General features: G+C 34.1%; 1 pseudogene; it reads right to left on the bottom strand.

The window, feature by feature from the left end:
- Positions 1-592: 592 nt before the first annotated feature.
- Positions 593-1,524, bottom strand: LOC124233991 (olfactory receptor 1052-like; annotated as a pseudogene).
- Positions 1,525-18,495: the final 16,971 nt, after the last annotated feature.

An 18,495-nucleotide genomic window follows, 5' to 3' on the forward strand; every position in this document is an offset into this window, starting at 1 on the left:
TTCCTTTATCTAACTAAAGGGAGAAACTTCTATAGAGGCTGCCATAAATCCTCTCTCCCTGGGGAATTCTCCTTGCCAGGAAGAAAACAGAGAGGACCACTTGCACCTGCGTAAACAATATCACAAAATTTCTTATCTCCCATTTGTTCCGTTAAAAGTCCACTTGTTTTTGCAATGGAACCCTTTATTCCCTCTCTCTTTTCCTTTTTAAATTAGGTGTATAAACCCCATCGCTAATTATTGAGTAAAGCACTTTTTTGGTGCACTCTTACATACACATGAATAGACTTTGTCTTTTCTCATGTTAATCTGTCTTTTGTCAGTTTCATTCACAGGACCGCAATTAGTAATCTTAAGAGAGTAGAGCAAAATGTTCTCCTCTCTGACAGAATGTATTGCATATATATATGTATATGCACACACATATTATTATATAATTATCCAGAAGTCAATAATGAATATATATTTGCACATAAGCTGCTTTTAAAATACCATCCTTCTTTTCTCCAACAAGTTCCAAAGGTATTTAACAATGTACCTGTCTGTAGCATCAATAAATATTCCTTAAATATTTATACTTGAAAATTCATGGTCACTGAGGAAATATTTTTCTCTTAATAATCCTTTTAATTGCTTCTTTGGCTTCTGTGTTTCTCACACTGTTTATCAGAAGATTTAGTATTGGCAGCAAAAGGGTATACAGCACGGATAGGATTTTGGCTGTATCCTGTGGACAGCTGGAGCTAGTTCCCAGGTAAGTAAATATCACACTGTTCCATAGACAAGAGTCACTACCATTAGGTGGGAGATACATGTGCAGATGGCTTTTTATCTGCTCCCGGTAGATTTCATCTTCAGGATAGTGAGAAGAATTCCTAGATAGGAACAAACCACTATCAGAAAGGTAGTCACTGATGTGGTTCCAGAGAGGACAGTAAATAAAACCTCACTCTACTGGGTGTCAGAACAGGAAAGCTGAAAGAATAAAGGGATATCACAAAACTAATGGTTAAAGACATTGGGCACACAGAAAGACAGACAGAGCAAGCTGCTCGGGTGGGTGAATGAGTTGGCACAACCTAGTAGGTAGCAAGCTGTCACCAGCTGGGTGCAGAACCTGGGGGTCATGAGACCTTTGTAGTGAAGTGGATGGCAAATGGCAACATACTAATCATAGGCCATTGCAGCCAGGAGGAAGCATTTTATGGTCAGGAGCATGCTGGCAAAGGAATACTGAAGGAGGCAACCGTGATAGGAGATGACTTTCAGTCCTGATATGTAGGTCACCAACATTTAAGGAATGAAGACTAAGGAATAGCGGAAATCCAAGAAAGCCAACTGGCTAAGGAAAAAGTATTTGGGAGAGTAGAGCTGGTTGCTGGCCAAGATTATTGTGATGTTGCCCACCATAGTGATGAGACGGATTAAGAGAACCAGCACAAAGACGACAGTATTCAGTTCAGGGTTGTCAGCCAGCCCCAGGAGGATGAATTCAGTTATCACACGGACATTTCTGTTATCCATTTATCTGCCTCCCCTTTGAGGTATCTGCAGGGAATGAGAGGAAAAAGAAAACAACCAAAGAGTTTATCTGAAATATATGAATTCAATCTACTAGCATCTATGGAAAAGTGCACAGTTTTGTTTAACTATAACAATCCACAGTAAAGTCACTTCTTGCAAGTTTGAAAAGTTAGCCTGATATAAAACTTTAATTGGATCAAAGGCTCACCAGGGATATAAACTGGCATTACACACCAACAAGGAACCCTGGAAAAATTAAAATCCCGCTAAAGATTCCTAAGAGAAATGTTTGTTTAACAGAGAGAGTTCAGGAGCTGGATCCTGGATAACAGTATATTCCAGATTCCAGAACACAAGGTAAGTACCTATATTTTAAAGAACTACAATACTTAACAAACAACAAAACAATTCAATATTTAATATGTAAATTTTTGAGATATATAGCAAAATTATCCTTTATGACATCTTTTAACTGAGACAAATAATACATGACACATTAATAAAACAAGAAAGAAGAAATACATATATGTTTATATACATATATACATAATATTATTTAATACAATTTATAGATTATCCATAAAAGTAGAAAATGAGAAATAAAAGGGTCTAATGTAGAGAATGAAAAAAATTCAAACATGTTCTTTCATTCATCAAACAACATTATGTATTTGTTAAAACTCACTTGTTCCAAGAAGTCATTCTTTTCTACTCCAACAGATAGTTATCATTTCATCCTCTGGTTTCCTCACATTTATTATGCCATGGCTTGGGTTAGTCCATATCAGATTTTTTTCATTAAGATTGAATCAGAAAACGTTTTCAATATGTTTTAATCCTTGCAGTCAAAAAGTCTCAAATGTAATTTTAAGGACAATGCACATGCTTTGGGCACATTAGATCACATACGCATCATGGATCTGGTTTTTCACCCAGGAAAAATTAGATCATTAAATTAATCCTATTTTAGACTTTATCATATAAGCCAGAATACCTGAAAAGTAAGATTACGATACCTAATATATTTGGGAAATGCTTGGCTAAAAATTTTTAAGAAAAGCTCACAGAAATATAAAATACACTAGTATGTTTTGGAAGTTTCCAATAACAGAAATAAATATACAGTACTTTTCATGTTAATTTGACAATGAATCTATTTTCAGTGAACATTAATGGATATGGTGTTCCACAGTTCATATTTTGGGAATAATACTTCCTTAATATTGAATAAAGAACAAGGAAGACATGGGCTTAGAGATCTACCCTTTACTATCAGTGTGAGTTAAATTATACCACAACAATTCAAGAACTGGAAACCATGCTAAAAGATAGCTTTGATTATGTCCATTTTACAGAATTTCGCTGGTTGAAAAGAATGGCTGGTCACTTTCTACCACATTAAGCTGTGATTTCATGTCTAACTCTTAGTTTTTTCCTAGCTTAACTATTAGTTTCATTTATAAACCCTCCTAAAGAGGCAGTTGTGAAAATTAAATAAGAAAATACGTGAAAATTTGCTACCATAGATATCCTCTAAATGTTTGCTGTATATTCAAAGTAAAACAAGTAAGGAAAATAGAGACGGAACTGTATGTTGTCATACTGGCCAAACAGCTTTTGACTAAGATGATTTTTTTTTCACCTTTGCTTTTTTTCTTATTTAGGTTTGTTTGCATAGCTTTGCCTTGATGGACTTTGTTTTTAAACAAAACAATCTATTACTTTGAAGATGAGTTTATTCTTATTTCACTGATCTCATATTTGTTTCTTTGATTTTCATGTAATAAATACTAATTTTCCTCTTGACTGCCTTCCATGCCATTTTTCTTTTGCTGTAAAATCAATCACGTAGCATAAATTAATCTTGGAGTTTAAAGGTTGGCTCTGGTAATGGGGCCAAATAAATCACTGCTCTTTTCCTCAGATTTAACAAAAGTCAACAGTTTGTAATAATCAATCTTAGATTTTAAAGAATTTTTTCAAATAAACTCGCTCTTGCAATTTCCATAATTATATTTTCATTGTTTATAAAGCTTTAGATAGAGCTACCTGAGGAAATATGGAATAAACCCACTAATTAATTCAAGACAGTCAGTTAAATTGGCAATGGTCTAATTCTGTTTCACTTATCTTAATAATTGGAGTGGATTTGAGGCAGATGGTTTTTCTTCACTGTCTCTTCACAGCATGTGTTGAGAGTTGCTGTTTTTGAAAACCCAAGAAGGCATTTATAATTATTTTGTTAGAACATATAACTATAACACCTACCTGGCTTTGAGAGGAAGCTTGGCCCTTTCTCTTAGTTACCTGACTGTGTTTATATTTGGCTCAGGGACTTTGGAAGATAGAATCCCCAATGATTCTGTGAATGCTACTACTCATTAAACCAGCTAAAGAGGGGTCTGGGGAAAGCAAGGTGCCGCACTATCTTTCCAAATTGTAGCATTCATAGATCTGGCCTTTTCAAAGTTTTAGAGAAAATTGTTGCATATGTTCTTGTCTCTCTTACATGAGGCTCTACAAGGAAAAACTGAATTATTAAAAATGAACTCCACTGGGGTTTACTATTATGACTTACATAATTTAAATACATGCATGTTATACATATTGTTTTCATTTTAAAGAGTGTGAAGTTCCACTTGTTGATGACCATGTGCTTCTACATTATTATTGGTAGTAATTATGAAAAACATACACATATTTAAATGTGAGAACTCAAAAGAAGTGGAAGCAATTAGTAAATAGAATTCAGATGTGTGTGTGTGTGTGCATGTATGTGTGTGTGCGTTTTCATAATCTGGATTGCCTTTGAATATTAGGGGTAATTTAACCAATTAAAACATTAAGATAATACCAGGTTCAACATTGTTGTTGCTATATTGCCTGAACATAAAGTAATCTTTAAGAATACCAAGTAGCCTGATACTTGGAGGATAGAATGGAAATATAAATGGAAGTAAATGCAGGGTGAAATGGTAGGCTAAGTGTAAAAAGGGGAAAGGGTGTATAAGAATGAATGTCACCAAGACAGACCAATTTTGTAAAACTTATATCTTTAAAATATTGAGTCATCCTGGTAAACATGGTGTCGTTGTTTATTTATATTGTTTATTCAAAATTTTTGTCTTCTCTCTGAAGCCCCCCAATATATAGATGTGTATTCTAGTTGTAGGTCCTTCTGGCTCTGCTATGTGGGATGCAACCTCAGCATGGCCTGATGAGTGGTGCTAGGCCCACACCAGGGATCAGAACTGGGAAAACCCTGGGCCACCGAAGTAAAGTGCACAAACTTAACCACTCAGCCATGGGGCTGGCTCATATTTAAAATTTTTAATGGCATTTTATCATTTTCTCCATAAAAGTTATGAGTATCTAGGGGTCAACCTTGTGGCATAGTGATTAAATTCAGCAAGCACTGCTTTGGTGGCCTGAGTTCAGTTCCTGGACGTGGACCTATACCACTTGTCAGCAGCCATGCTGTGGTGGCAACCCATGTACAATAGAAGATTGGCACATATGTTAGCTCAGGGTGAAACTTCTTCAGCCAAAAAAAAAAAAAGTACCCAGTATTTAATATGGATATTTTCCTAAGGACCTTATGTATTATACATTATTTCCTTTAAATAATTACGCTCTAAATATTTTCTACAGTGATGAAGTAATGCAAATAACATTCAGATTAAATATTGATCATATATTCAGTAACCCAAACTCTTTTATTAATTCTTATAATTTGTCATTTTACCCATTTATATGAGTTTATTCCTTATATATTTTAAAATTTAGTTTTGTTTTTTCTCTGCTACTACCTCCAACAATTAATTATTACCTACAGTTGTCAACACTGGACATCATTGTCCTTTACATAATTTTCATGTTTTATTATTTTTTATTTATTTATTTATTTTGAGGAAGATTAGCCCTGAGTTAACATCTTCTACCAATCCTCCTCTTTTTGCTGAGGAAGACTGGCCCTGAGCTAATATCAGTGCCCATCTTCCTCTACTTTGCATGTGGGACGCCTACCACAGCATGGCTTGCCAAGCAGTACCATGTCCACATCCGGGATCCGAACCAGCAAACCCTGGGGCGCGGAAGTGGAACATGCACAGTAAACCACTGTGCCACCGGGCCAGCTCCTCTTTTACATAATTTTAAATTGAGTATCACTAAACATCTGTTTATTAGCTTTGATTATAGGATGTCAATACAATATTAATTACGAATTGAAATTATGTTTGAATCTCCAAATGTAATTTGTCTGGTTTACCTTGCACCTTTATTGACATAAAGGAAGATTAAAAAACCCCATTTGCGATGATAAATTTTTGGAGCAAAAATTCAAACAACTAAATCATAAACGTTTGGAATTATTGCAAAAGAAGACATTTCATTAAAGGCTACTACCCACTATTTTTTAAAGCATCCTTATTTTACCTTTGTAATTCACAAATTTGCAGTTCTAATGCTGCCACCTGTTGAGACAGACTAGCCATTCAAAGTGAATGCTCAATGAACCTCATTAACAAATATCTTTGCTGCATTTTTTAGCTTAAATTCAAAGAGTATGCAGAGCAATTATTAATGAATGGGTAAGTACCATAAGCAATGACTATGCTGAGATAAAATTAATGAATACATGGTAAAGATATGAGGACTCCTCCACAACATTTTTTGACTTTAGTGTAACGAATCCCTGTGAAAATTGTGAATTACTACCTTTTGCACTGGGGAAAATATGGGACTCAGCATCAGCATATTTCCTAATTATGTTATTTCTTATTTAATTTCAAGAGAAATCAATAGATGTTACAGTTATTCAGTGAATCAACATATATTTCATTCTTCTATATATAAAAAAACACACATGCTTTCAACAACAAAAATGGTGAAATAAAGGACCTAAATATCTTACATCCTTAATTTAAAACTTTTATATACATTTGCCTTAGTAATTTGAATAAACTTATTAGTGTAAAATATGAGCATCCTGAGGTTCATCTTTACATAAATTGCATACATTAAAATGTCCACCATCTCGGGGCCTGCCCAGTGGCACAGCAGTTAAGTTCAAGTTCGCAGGTTCCAGTTTGGTGGCCCAGCGGTCGCTGGTTCAGATCCTGGGTGTGGACATGGCACCCCTTGGCAAGCCATGCTTTGGTAGGTGTCCCACATATAAAGTAGAGTAAGATGGGCACGGATGTTAGCTCAGGGCCAGTCTTCCTCAGCAAAAAGAGGAGGATTTGGGGCAGATGTTAGCTCAGGGCTAATCTTCATCAAAAAGAAAAAAAAAATGTTCACAATCTGAGAAGTGATGAATTATAAATCTAATCATTTATAAAACTGACAAAGATTTTTAAAGTTATATTTTAAAATAAAATAAAGTCTATTTTTTCATTTATCCATAAATATTTATTGAAGTTATTCCATGTGACAGACACTGTTTTATTAACCTGGTCAATAACTGCAAAGATTTGTGCTCTAAAAATGTTTATTAGAAAAATATAAACAAATAGCTGAAAATGATAAATTGTGTTATTAACATGTTCAATGAATACAATTGAATAAGTTTTTGTAATTAAAGGTTCATTCTACCTTTGATGTTGAACTCTTTAAAAAAGTTTAATTATACAACGAGTATGAGTATACAACAATCTTATGTAATAAAATCAAGATATGTGGAAATCTGAATCAAGAAAAGTGAATATCATCTTTATCAGATAACAATGATCACTTATATCATTTAAAATTATCCTTTCAAACTCTCTTTTATGTAGTTTTTTGGTAATAGTTGAGTAAGTGGCATGTGAAAATATAGAATTTACCCTATATCTCATAAACTATAGTGTCCCTTTGATGACTACCCGATTTATACCCAGTCAGTTGACTATAATATTCTGAATGCTATATCTGTTATGTACCTCCCATGAAAGTCAATGTCTATGTTACCTCATAAGATAATCAGAAGGAAAAAATAATAATAAAAAAAGTAAATATATGGAAGTTTTCACAGATGTGTAAAATTCTTCAGAGACATTATTAAGTTAAAGAATTAAATCCATTGGACTTAGCAAAAAGCAAGTCACTGATGGTATTGAAGACAAAACTATTGGTAGCAAAGACACAATGCAGAATGTGGGGGTATCAAACTTTACGATGCCTCCACCCAAAGATAGATTTCCCAGTCCTTTCCTCTGTGGAAAATAATTAATTCAATGTTTTAGTCCTTAAAATATTTATTTTCATAGAAGGCAATTGGATTTATTATAGAATAAATACCAAGAACTTCAGTTACTGTCAAGGCAATTTTCCCAGTTGGATTCTAAATCTGCCTGAGCATTTTTTAATTTGCTACTGCTGTAGTAGCCTCTACTGTTTTCTGTTTTTCCTGTTATCACAAGAGAACACATCAGTGGCAGAACAGTAATGTTTGCACCTATGAACATTATATCCCCGTTAAGAAAATAATCCCATAAGATGTTCCTCAAGTCTGACAAAGTCATAGACGTCATGGCTATTTCAATTAGTTATTGTGGTGAGGAGGGTGAAGGCAAACACCACACAATTAGTTTGGGTTAAGGGTCAGGATTTGGGGAAAGTTTATAAGTCAGAGGTCTTCAAAAGAGAAGATATACCCCCTCACCTCCTCATTATTCTGTGGAGTCATGAGAAAACTACCAGATATATAGTGAGTTTGTGTTCCAGAAGACAGCCCTATCCCCACCTCTTTCTGTATTCATGGACTCAGTGTGCATGTGTAGCCTTATCATCGAATGACAAATATTATGAACTCAGGTGCCGAACTCTGGATTTGGGTCAGCTGATCAGGGAAGTGCTGAGAAATGCTGGTTGCACAGAACCTGAAGACATTGGAACCCAGGGAAATATTCAACCCTCTGGTGGAGAAGTTGTAGAAGGCTTTAAAAAGCCACTGGTTTTCTGGGTGATACTGAAATGACTCTTAGGGTAATAGCCACAAAATCCTGCTTGCTTATGGTTATTGTAGATATTTGTAAGAGTTTAATGATCTAGATAATATAAAATAATATAGACTTCTATTAATTTCAAAGCCTTTAAAGTTTACTGGAAAATTCATTTATAAGTTTAAGATTCCCATCAATCGTACATGCATTTATCATTTGTTGGGAAATATACTTACATCCTCTACTATTCCATCAGGTTCAAATATTATACATTTACATATGTTAAAAATAAACAAAATGTGGAATCCATTCAAGAGTTCCTTAGAAGATAAAAGATGATTGATTATGTATATAACTGTAATCCAGATTTGGGTCAAAGAAGGTTGAGTCAAACCCTTTTTTAAGTTTTATGATTAGAAATAATATTACCTCATTGGGATGACAATATATGTGGGTACATTCATTCAACTATGATAAGATGTAAAATTAAGTGTAAAAAAATTTTAAGAAAATCATGACCATTTTACTAAGTTTGTATATGTGTTACCAAGGAATCTGCACTTATCTGGTATTATTTATATTAGTATTATTTAATAAAATTTGCTTTATTATAGTAAAAGCCTTGATATCCTTTCAAGTATATATGATGAAATGATTTAGTCTTGAAAGTGTTAAGTTGAAATTTGTTATCAGTATTGTAACACTTAAGAGCTCCTAACTCTGTTTAATTTACAAATTTATATAAATATTTTGTTTTCCTATTACTTCTTGTTAATTCCAAGAGTTTACAATTTAAATTAACATCAAATATAAAATTTACACCTCCCATTTAAAATACTTGAAGATGTTTACTTAACTAATTTTGTAAATTAGAGCAATTATTATGCAAAGGCCCCTCAGAAGTGATTGCTAAAATCTATTAGATATGTTATAGAGAGAGAAAATAAGTTTTTAATTAAGGCTATAGAATTTATAGCTAATAATTGGGTGGACATTGAGTAGAATTTTCTGCAAAAAAATCACCTTCAAGGGCAAAAAAATTCTAATATTTATAATTATTCTCAACTTTCTGATTCCCAAGAAAATACTATGCATCTTGACTTATAGTTCCTTATGAACAAAAAATTGCCGTTTCTTTTTTTTTTACGAGAAAGATTAGCCCTCAGCTAACTACTGCCAGTCCTCCTCTTTTTGCTGAGGAAGCCTGGCCCTGAGCTAACATCCATGCCCATCTTCCTCTACTTTATATGTGGAATGCCTACCACAGCATGGCGTGCCAAGCGGTGCCATGTCTGCACCCGGGATCCGAACCAGTGAACCCCGGGCCGCCAAGAAGCAGAACGTGCAAACTTAACCACTGCGCCACTGGGCGGGCCCCCAAAATTGTCTTTTGAAATGTGCATTCACTATTGGTAACTTTTGCAGACACTAGGACTGCACTTGACATTTTTAGCAGGAGTTGAAATGACAGCAAATTTCATTACAGACTGTACAACCTATAGTTTCAGAGTTAGGGGAAGCATCTGGATTTCTCATAGGTAAGCCTTTATAGAGGTTGTAGATAAGGACATGAAGCTAAAGATATGGCTTAAAAGAAATAATTGAGATTTCCTAATTTTGGACTATATCACACATATGAAAAAGTTAAATATTCAAGGATACGTATTAGACAGCCATCTAAGAATAAATTTATTCTTCAATAAATACACAATGTTAGTCTTACCTCAACCAAACATCACCTGTCTTATAGTCTTATAACTGATCCTTGTTTTTCTGGACACTGGAAGATCTTAATTAGCATGTAAAAGACACTATATGCCTTTTTGGGTGAGTATAGAGGAGAAACATTAAAAAATAGCATTTCTCTATAAAGAGAATGCCATATGAGGAAAATATCTCATAAAAATAAAGAACTAAAATTTTTTTTAAAAATGAAGCTAATGATGTCTAATTTGAATTTTTTGGATATCTTCATAAATCAGGGAGAAAGGGAGACTAAATTTTCATGTTTGTGCATTCTTTAAGTATTACTGCAGTGAAAGACTGTCATAAGAAATTAACAGAACCAAATTCCAAGAAATGACCATATACATGTTTGGCTAAAAAAAAAATGCATTACCTAGGTACTTTTATTGATTTTTTCCAATTAATTTTATTGGGATTATAATGGTTAATAAGATCATGTAATTTTGGGTTTACATTATGTTTATCAATTCCTGAATACACTTCATCTTGCTGACCCCTAGTAGTCTAATTTTTATCCATCACCATACATATATGCCCCTTTGTCCCTTTAGCCCACCCCCCAACCCCCTTCCCCTCTGGTAACCACTAATCTGTTGTCTTTATCCATGTATTTGTTATCTTCCATATATGAGTGAAATCATGCAGTATTTGTCTTTCTCTGTATGGCTTATTTCGCTGAACATCATACCCTCAAGGTCCATCCATGCTGTGGCTAATAGGACAATTTTGTCTTTTTTTGTGGCTGTGTAGTATTCCATTGTATATATATACCACATCTTCTTTATCCATTCATCTGTAGATAGGCACTTGAGTTGCTTCCACATCTTGGCTATTGTGAATAATGCTGAAATGAACATAGGGATGAATAAATCTCTTTGGATCATTGATTTCAAGCTATTTGGATAGATATCCAGTAGTGGGAGAGCTGGATTGTATGGTATTTCTATTTTTAACTTTTTGAGAAATCTGCATACTGTTCTCCATAGTGGCTTCACAAGTTTGCATTCCCACCAGCGGTGTGTGAGTGTTCCTTTGCTCCATATCCTCTCCAACATTTGTTATTTTTCATCTTGGTAATTATAGCCATTCTGACTAGTGTGACGTGGTATCTCATTAAAGTTTTAATTTGCATTTCCCTAATAATTAGTGATGTTGAGAATTATTTTATGTGTCTGTTGGCCATCTGTATATCTTCCTTTGAAGAGTGTCTGTTCATATCCTCCCGAATTTTTTATTGAGTTGTTTGTTTTTTGCTGTTGTTGTTCAGTTGTATGAGTTCTTTATATTTTGGAGATCAACCCTTTTCCTGAGAATTGATTTGCAAATATTTTATCCTAGTTGATGTGTTGTCTTTGCATTTTGCCATGGTTTACTTTGCCTTGCAGAGGCTTTTTTGTTGAAGACTTCATTCACCCCCAAACATATTTAATAAAGGTTTTTTTATACTCACACTTCCTATCATTTAGATTCTAAAAAATAGAAGAAATAAAAACACAATTTATTAGCCAATTGGAATTCGATTTATAAATTTTAGTAATTCCTGAGTAAGTGCTTCAAGAAAACCATGATGGAAAGTGTACCCTGAAAAGAAGCCCAATAGAATGGCCCATTCCAAAGCTGAACCATTTTCTTGCATGGACCTAAGACATACCTCCTTGTAGAGCTATTGTTTGGAGCTGGCTTGATCTGACTTTCTTACTCAATTTTAGCCAGAGAAGCTAAATGAAAAAGAGAAGCAGTAAATGAGTATACTCATGCAGGCAAAAGTGCAAGTACATCAAATACATAGGGCAATGAATTTTAACAATGGGTTCACCTACTTCCAAATATGACCCCACATCATCCTGTTCAATGGAGAGCCTGAGTCTAGGGTTCACTACAAGAATGTAATCTTATAATTAGTATAAAGTAGATTCTCATATTTGATAGATGAAAATTGCTCAACACAACTACCCTCTTTCATGTGGAAGAAGAAAACTCTCCATTCAGAGCATAAATTGTGGAAGTGTAGGTCTGGAGAGAAACAAAAGTCACATCAGTTAAGGTGCACCTAATGATGTCTTTAGGGGAAAAGCAAGTTGCTAAATTTTCTTAAGAGAAGTTCATTAAACATGGATATTAATGAAAGCATACTTAAATTAGAACTTTCGGATTGGATATTAAAATTTCTTAATTTGATAAAATATAATTTTTATTTAAAAAAATTAGAAACGCAACATATGAAAAATCATAGAACATAGTTAAAGCAGTATTTAGAAGAAAATTTATAGAATTAAATATTTATATTATAAATCACAAAGGGTTTTTAATCAATATCGAAAGCTTTCATTTTAAGAAGTGGGCAAAGAAGATGATATTAACTCCAAGGCCAGCAAAAGCAAGGAGGTACTAAAGATAAGTGCTGACATTGGAATTGATAGAGTAAACCAGTTAAACCAAAAGAAGTTTCTTTGAAAAGATTAGAAAACCGTTAGGCTGATAGGCACACCATTCAAGAGAAAACAAGAAGTCACACATTGTTAGGAAAGAAAATAGAGAACATCGCTAGAGACATTTATGAAATTAATATTTCATATTAATACAACTTAAGGACAATAATGGAATTCTACTTACAATTTTAGGCCAATAAATTTGATAACTTAGAGCAAATGGAAAATGTTTAACAAGTAAGATTTGCCCATGGATAAAAATTTGCTTTAACATTAAAAATAAATCAATGCAATTCACTATATTATCATTCTCAAAAAGAAAAAAGAATCTCAATGGATACATAAAAAAATTATTGGACACAATCCAACATTTATTTATAACAAAATATCTCAGCAAATTAGGAATAGAACTTCCTGAACTTGATAAATAGCATATAACAAAAACCCTACAGTTAACATAATACTTAATGATAAAAGAATGAATGCTTTCCTCCATTGTAGGAAGCAAGGGAATAATCCGTGCCCTCACCACTTACATTCTGCATTGTACCGGTGGTTCTAGCAGTGCAATAAGGCAAAAAGAAAAAAAAAAAAGAAAAGAAAAACAACAAGAGAAAAACAGAATAAAGGTTGGACATGAGAAAAAATAGTACTTCATTCAAAATTTTAAATGTAAAAATTACCATTTGCAATAGCATCAAAACATGAAATATCTAGGGGTAAATCTAATGGAATATGTACAAGAACTGTATGCTTTCAACAAAATATTGATGTGAGAAACTGAAGAACCATATAAATGGAGAGATGTACTGTGGCCACGGCCTGGAAGACCCATTACTGTTAAGACATCAGTTGTCTCCAAAATGATCTATGGATACAAAGCTATACCAATCAACTCCTTGTAGCCCTTTTGTAGAAATTTACAGTCTGAAATGAAATAGTTAAAATAAAAGGCAAAAAATAGCCAAAATCTTGGAAAATATTTTGCATGACGCAGTACCTGATTTCAACATGTACAAAAAAGCTATGGTAATCAGGAGCAGCATAAAGTTCAGAAATTGATCCACACAGATAGGGCCAATTAATCTTTCAAAATATCAAAGTAAATTTACAGAAAAAAGGATCGTCTTTTGAAAAAGAAATTGGTAGAGGATCAATTGGACATCAATTTGCTAAAAAAGAAAAAAAACAGGAAAAAGAAAGGAAAAAAGTGACAGTGAGGGATGGAGAAAGAAAGAATGGAAGGAAGGAAGGGAGGAGACAGAAAGGAAGGAAGCAAGCAAAGAGCCATAACTCATATAAAATCATATTCCAAAATCAAGGGAAAAGGGATAAACCTGAATATAAAACTTAATAAAAATTCTTGAATAAGACATAGGAGAAAATCTTTTGACCTTGGGCTAGAAATATTTTTCTCAGATATTACACAAAAAGCAGAAATGCATAAGTAAAAGTTAATCAACTGGATTTAATCAAAATTATAATCTGTTTTTAAAAATATACCTTAAAATAGAAGAGCCAAGCCACAGATTAGAAAAAATATTGTCAAAGTGCACATCCATTAAAGGACCTACAGCCAGAATATATAAGAAATTTTTATAACTCAATAATAATAAAACAAATAACAAAATAAAATAGGAAAGAGGTTTTCACAGATATTTCACCAAAGAAGAAATAAAAATAGCAAATAAGCAAATGGAAAAATATTCAAAATGATTAGCCATTATGGAAATTCAAATTAAAATCAAAGTGAGAAATACATTCCTAACTGTTAGAATAGCTAAAACTTTAAAAAAGAAAATGTCAACTGCTGGTGATGATTTAAAGCAACTGGAACTCTCAAACATTGCTGATGTCAATACAAAACAACACAATTTTGGTAAAGTTTGCCAGTCTCTTAAATAGCTTATACTTACCATGGGTTCCAACAATTTTACTCCTTTGTAACTAAGATTAATAAAGCATAAGTCCATGCAAAGAGGAGATTTAGACATAATTGTTCTGAATTGGAAACATACCCAATGGCCATCAGCTGATGATATATCTATAGAATATACTTGTACTTAGTTATAAGAGGGAAAAAAATCTGATACTGTAAAAGCAGCAAAATGGCTTATTCTCAAATATACAATGAGGGAAAGAAGCCAGACTCAAAAGGCTACACACTGTTGTTAGTTCACAAACTGGTCCCACAAGTAGTGCAAGAAGAGACTGAAGAAAGAGCCAGAGCACTCCAGATGGGTAAGTGGCAGCCTTATTAAGCAAGGGAACTTATATAAGAGTCTTGTCTTGAGTGACTGCAAGATCAGTAGATCTCCCCACCTGCTTGCCAAATCTTAAAAGTACAAATAGAGGACTTAATGGGGTTCAGTCTTGTATTCAGTCCAGATATTCTCAACAACACTTACTCTTTCAAGATTGCATCCTTGAAATGGCTACTAGCACAGAACTACTAGGTGGAATCTACATCTCAATGACAAGGGTGGGGGTGAGGAGTGTTCGATTCCTGGGGCCCATTACATGGGTCAATTGGAAGTCACGTCCTCTGATGACCTCCTCCAACAATTATGTGATTCCACTTAGATCACATTCTGGAAAAGCCAAAAAGAATCATACCAATGGTTTCCCGGTGGCTATCAGAGGCTAGGGGAAGGATAGAATTATCTATAAAGGGTCACAATGGAATTTATTAAGATGGACAAAATATTCTGCCTTGATTTTAGTTTTAGTTACAAGATTGTGCTTGTCAAAATCCACCAAACCACACACCTAAAAATGGTGATAATTTACTTCAGGAAAACTATGGCACAGTAAACCTGACTTTAAAAAAATGACAATTTCTAACATATTGTTTTATCATTTTTAACCATTTTTTAAATTGAATTTTTTTATTTATTTTTCTTTCTGCTTCTTCCTGAATGAAACGTCTTTCAAGATTTTCAATTTTAATCTTTTGTTCAATAAATTCAATCTCCTTTTTGATACATGTTTTCTTTAGGGTTTAAGGATCTTCTATCTTCATAAATTCTCTCCTTCCCTTCGTTCCGTGATAACTCACCATACTGATTCTCCTCCTGTCTCTCTTCATTCACATTTCTGTTTGCTCAATTACAAACTCTTTTTAAGTACTTCCACTTCTCAAATTGTTGATTAACTTTCACACATTAGCAAATACATATTATATATTTGATAGATGTAAACCAGGGGTAGTTTTTAATGGGATGATGCAATCTTTACAAACCAAAATTTTAATGATATCTTGTATGATGTTACAGATCTTTCTTTAGATGCAGAACTACTCTACCTGTTCTGATGATTGGAAGATTGGATTTACTAGAAGATACACACACACACGTATATAAGACACATATATATGTGTGCATATGTGTATTTATGCACATGCATATGTTTGTATATACTTATAATCTTCTAAGTGACTAAAATAAAATGGAACTGGACAGAACAATTAGGTAACTTAAGTATTCTTTCTGCTGAAGATTGTTCTTAAGTCAATTCTTCTACTTCCTATTTATCCATGGGAAAGTCATTTAATAGTGCAGGGGAGGAAGATATTTCCTCTACCCTCTCTGGGTTCTGGCCAGAGAACAAATTAAATTCACATGAGACAGAATAGCAAGAGAAAATTAAACAAAGCTTTATCTAAAATCTGAGGACCATGGCCCGGGGCCTTTCTTCCCAAAGGAAGAAATGGCACCAAAGAAGTGGGGTGCACAGAGTGGTTATATACCCCCAAACAGGATGTTTCACATAGGATTGAAATGTCCCTTTTACAATAGTCATGAGACTGCTCTGTCGGCACAGCAATTAATGGGGACAGCAGATAGTTCTGCTGTCTCGGTGAACACAGCAGGGTAGGAGGTCTGTTGTCTTGAGCTGGGTGGTCAAAGGTAAGTGCAGTCATCAGTTTCTAGCTTAAGGAAAAATGCTTATCTTTAAGGAAATGCCAATGTGGGGGGGAAGTTGCACCTTTATCTTAAGGTCATTTGTTCTTGACATAGTAAATGTTTTAAAGCAGATACACAATGCATGCTCAATGGCCACAGTCAGGTCCTTTTGGAAAAAAAAGTCAGGCTGAATTAGGTTTACACCAAATGGCTTCCTCATGTACTCCAGTATATCCTATTTCTTGCCATTTCTATTTGTCAATGTATACATGGGAGAGGCTCAGGCAAGCTGAGAAACTCACCAAAATGGCTGTAACCACCAGCTTAAATATCATATCCAGCTAAAGACAAAGGAGGATGTTGGGGGTGGGGGACTCAGTTACAGGAGGTTACCAGACAAGCGCAATAAACAAATGCAGATTTAAGTCCTTGCCTTCCCCATTGATTAAGAGTTTCTAGAGATAAGGTCATCTCCCCTTCTTCCTGGTACAGAGAGGAAGACATCTTTACAGATAGAGATTTCCTTTAAATGTAAATGTCTCTTACAAAGGGTAAGTAAATTCTACTTTTCAATTGCTTTCCTGTCTGCAAAGTAACCAGCCCCAAATAATCATCACGCCAAACAGACATATCTTGGGATGGCCAATTCCAGGCCCCCACAATAGTTTGAAGTCTTTCTTTCCTCATCTGCAAAATGTGTAAAATAATGTCAACCTCAAAGACTGATGTAAGGATTAATTAAGAACTTAAATGGAAAATTGTAATATAGTACTCAATGCATTATGAGTTTTCTATGCAAAAACACCCCGTGCATATGGACACCCAATGTAGTTTATTTCACCTCGTTTTGCTTGCATAATTGATCTGGAAAATCTATAGTTTCATTCTCTTCTAGGCTCAGAATCATAGACAATAATTGCAAAGAGCCAATAAAATTCTTAAATCATAACAAGGAACAAAGGATCTTAGGTTTTCTTATCCTTTGCCCCATTTCTCCCAGGAAAATATTTATTTAAACATTGTGCAATGATTTAGTTAATTTCTCACTCTCATTAATCATTCAATAACAGAGTTGAGTTGAAGCTTAAATTTACCCTGACATACACATACACACACAAACAGGCAAAGAGAAGAATGATAATTTGGTAGTGGGCTGTGTACCCTTTTGGAATAAGCTAAAGATAGAAAGGGAGGCAATGAAAATGACCAATAATTATTATTATGTTTTTATGTTGGCAAAAGACTTTAAAGTAACATAGAGATCAGGAAGCACTTTATGATGCAAGTCCCACATAATGTTTGATTTCACATGTTCACATGTGATCATATTTTATTCTTTTGAGACTGGAGTTTCTACCTTTAGAGAATTGACTTCACAATGAAAAGCTATAATCTACTCCCCATGGTTGCTCAGTCTTCTTCAAGGAAAACAAAATAAAAGTGCAGCAACATGTATTTACTCAGAAGATGTCTCAAATCTTTACAAATAGGTAATTCAAATTTTTACTGAATTTCATTTCATTTAAAAAATAACTATTTTCTTATTTTTATTTTTAAGCTCTCACTGAGAACTCTAATAAAAAAGAAAATAGACTACACAAGTAAGACGCTGGGAAGGAAGACATAAGGATCTGGTGCTTTTTTCACTGCAGTGGACAGGTACTTCTCTGCTACCACATGACATTAACTTGATAGCATACCTTGTAATGAGAACAATTTTTTGGTTCATTTTTATAACACTACAAAATCATTCTTAAAGGGCCAGCCCCATGGCCCAGTGGTTAAATTCGTGTGCTCCACTTCAGCAGCCCACGGTTTCACTGGTTGGGATCCTGGACATGGACATGGTACTGCTCATCAGGCCACGCTGAGGCTGCATCCAATATAGCACAACCAGAGGGACTACAACTAGAATATACAACTATGTATTGTGGGGCTTTGGGGAGAATAAGAAGAGAAAAAAAAGAA

Source organism: Equus quagga, unplaced genomic scaffold (assembly GCF_021613505.1).
Source record: "Equus quagga isolate Etosha38 unplaced genomic scaffold, UCLA_HA_Equagga_1.0 599_RagTag, whole genome shotgun sequence".
Lineage (NCBI taxonomy): Eukaryota > Metazoa > Chordata > Mammalia > Perissodactyla > Equidae > Equus > Equus quagga.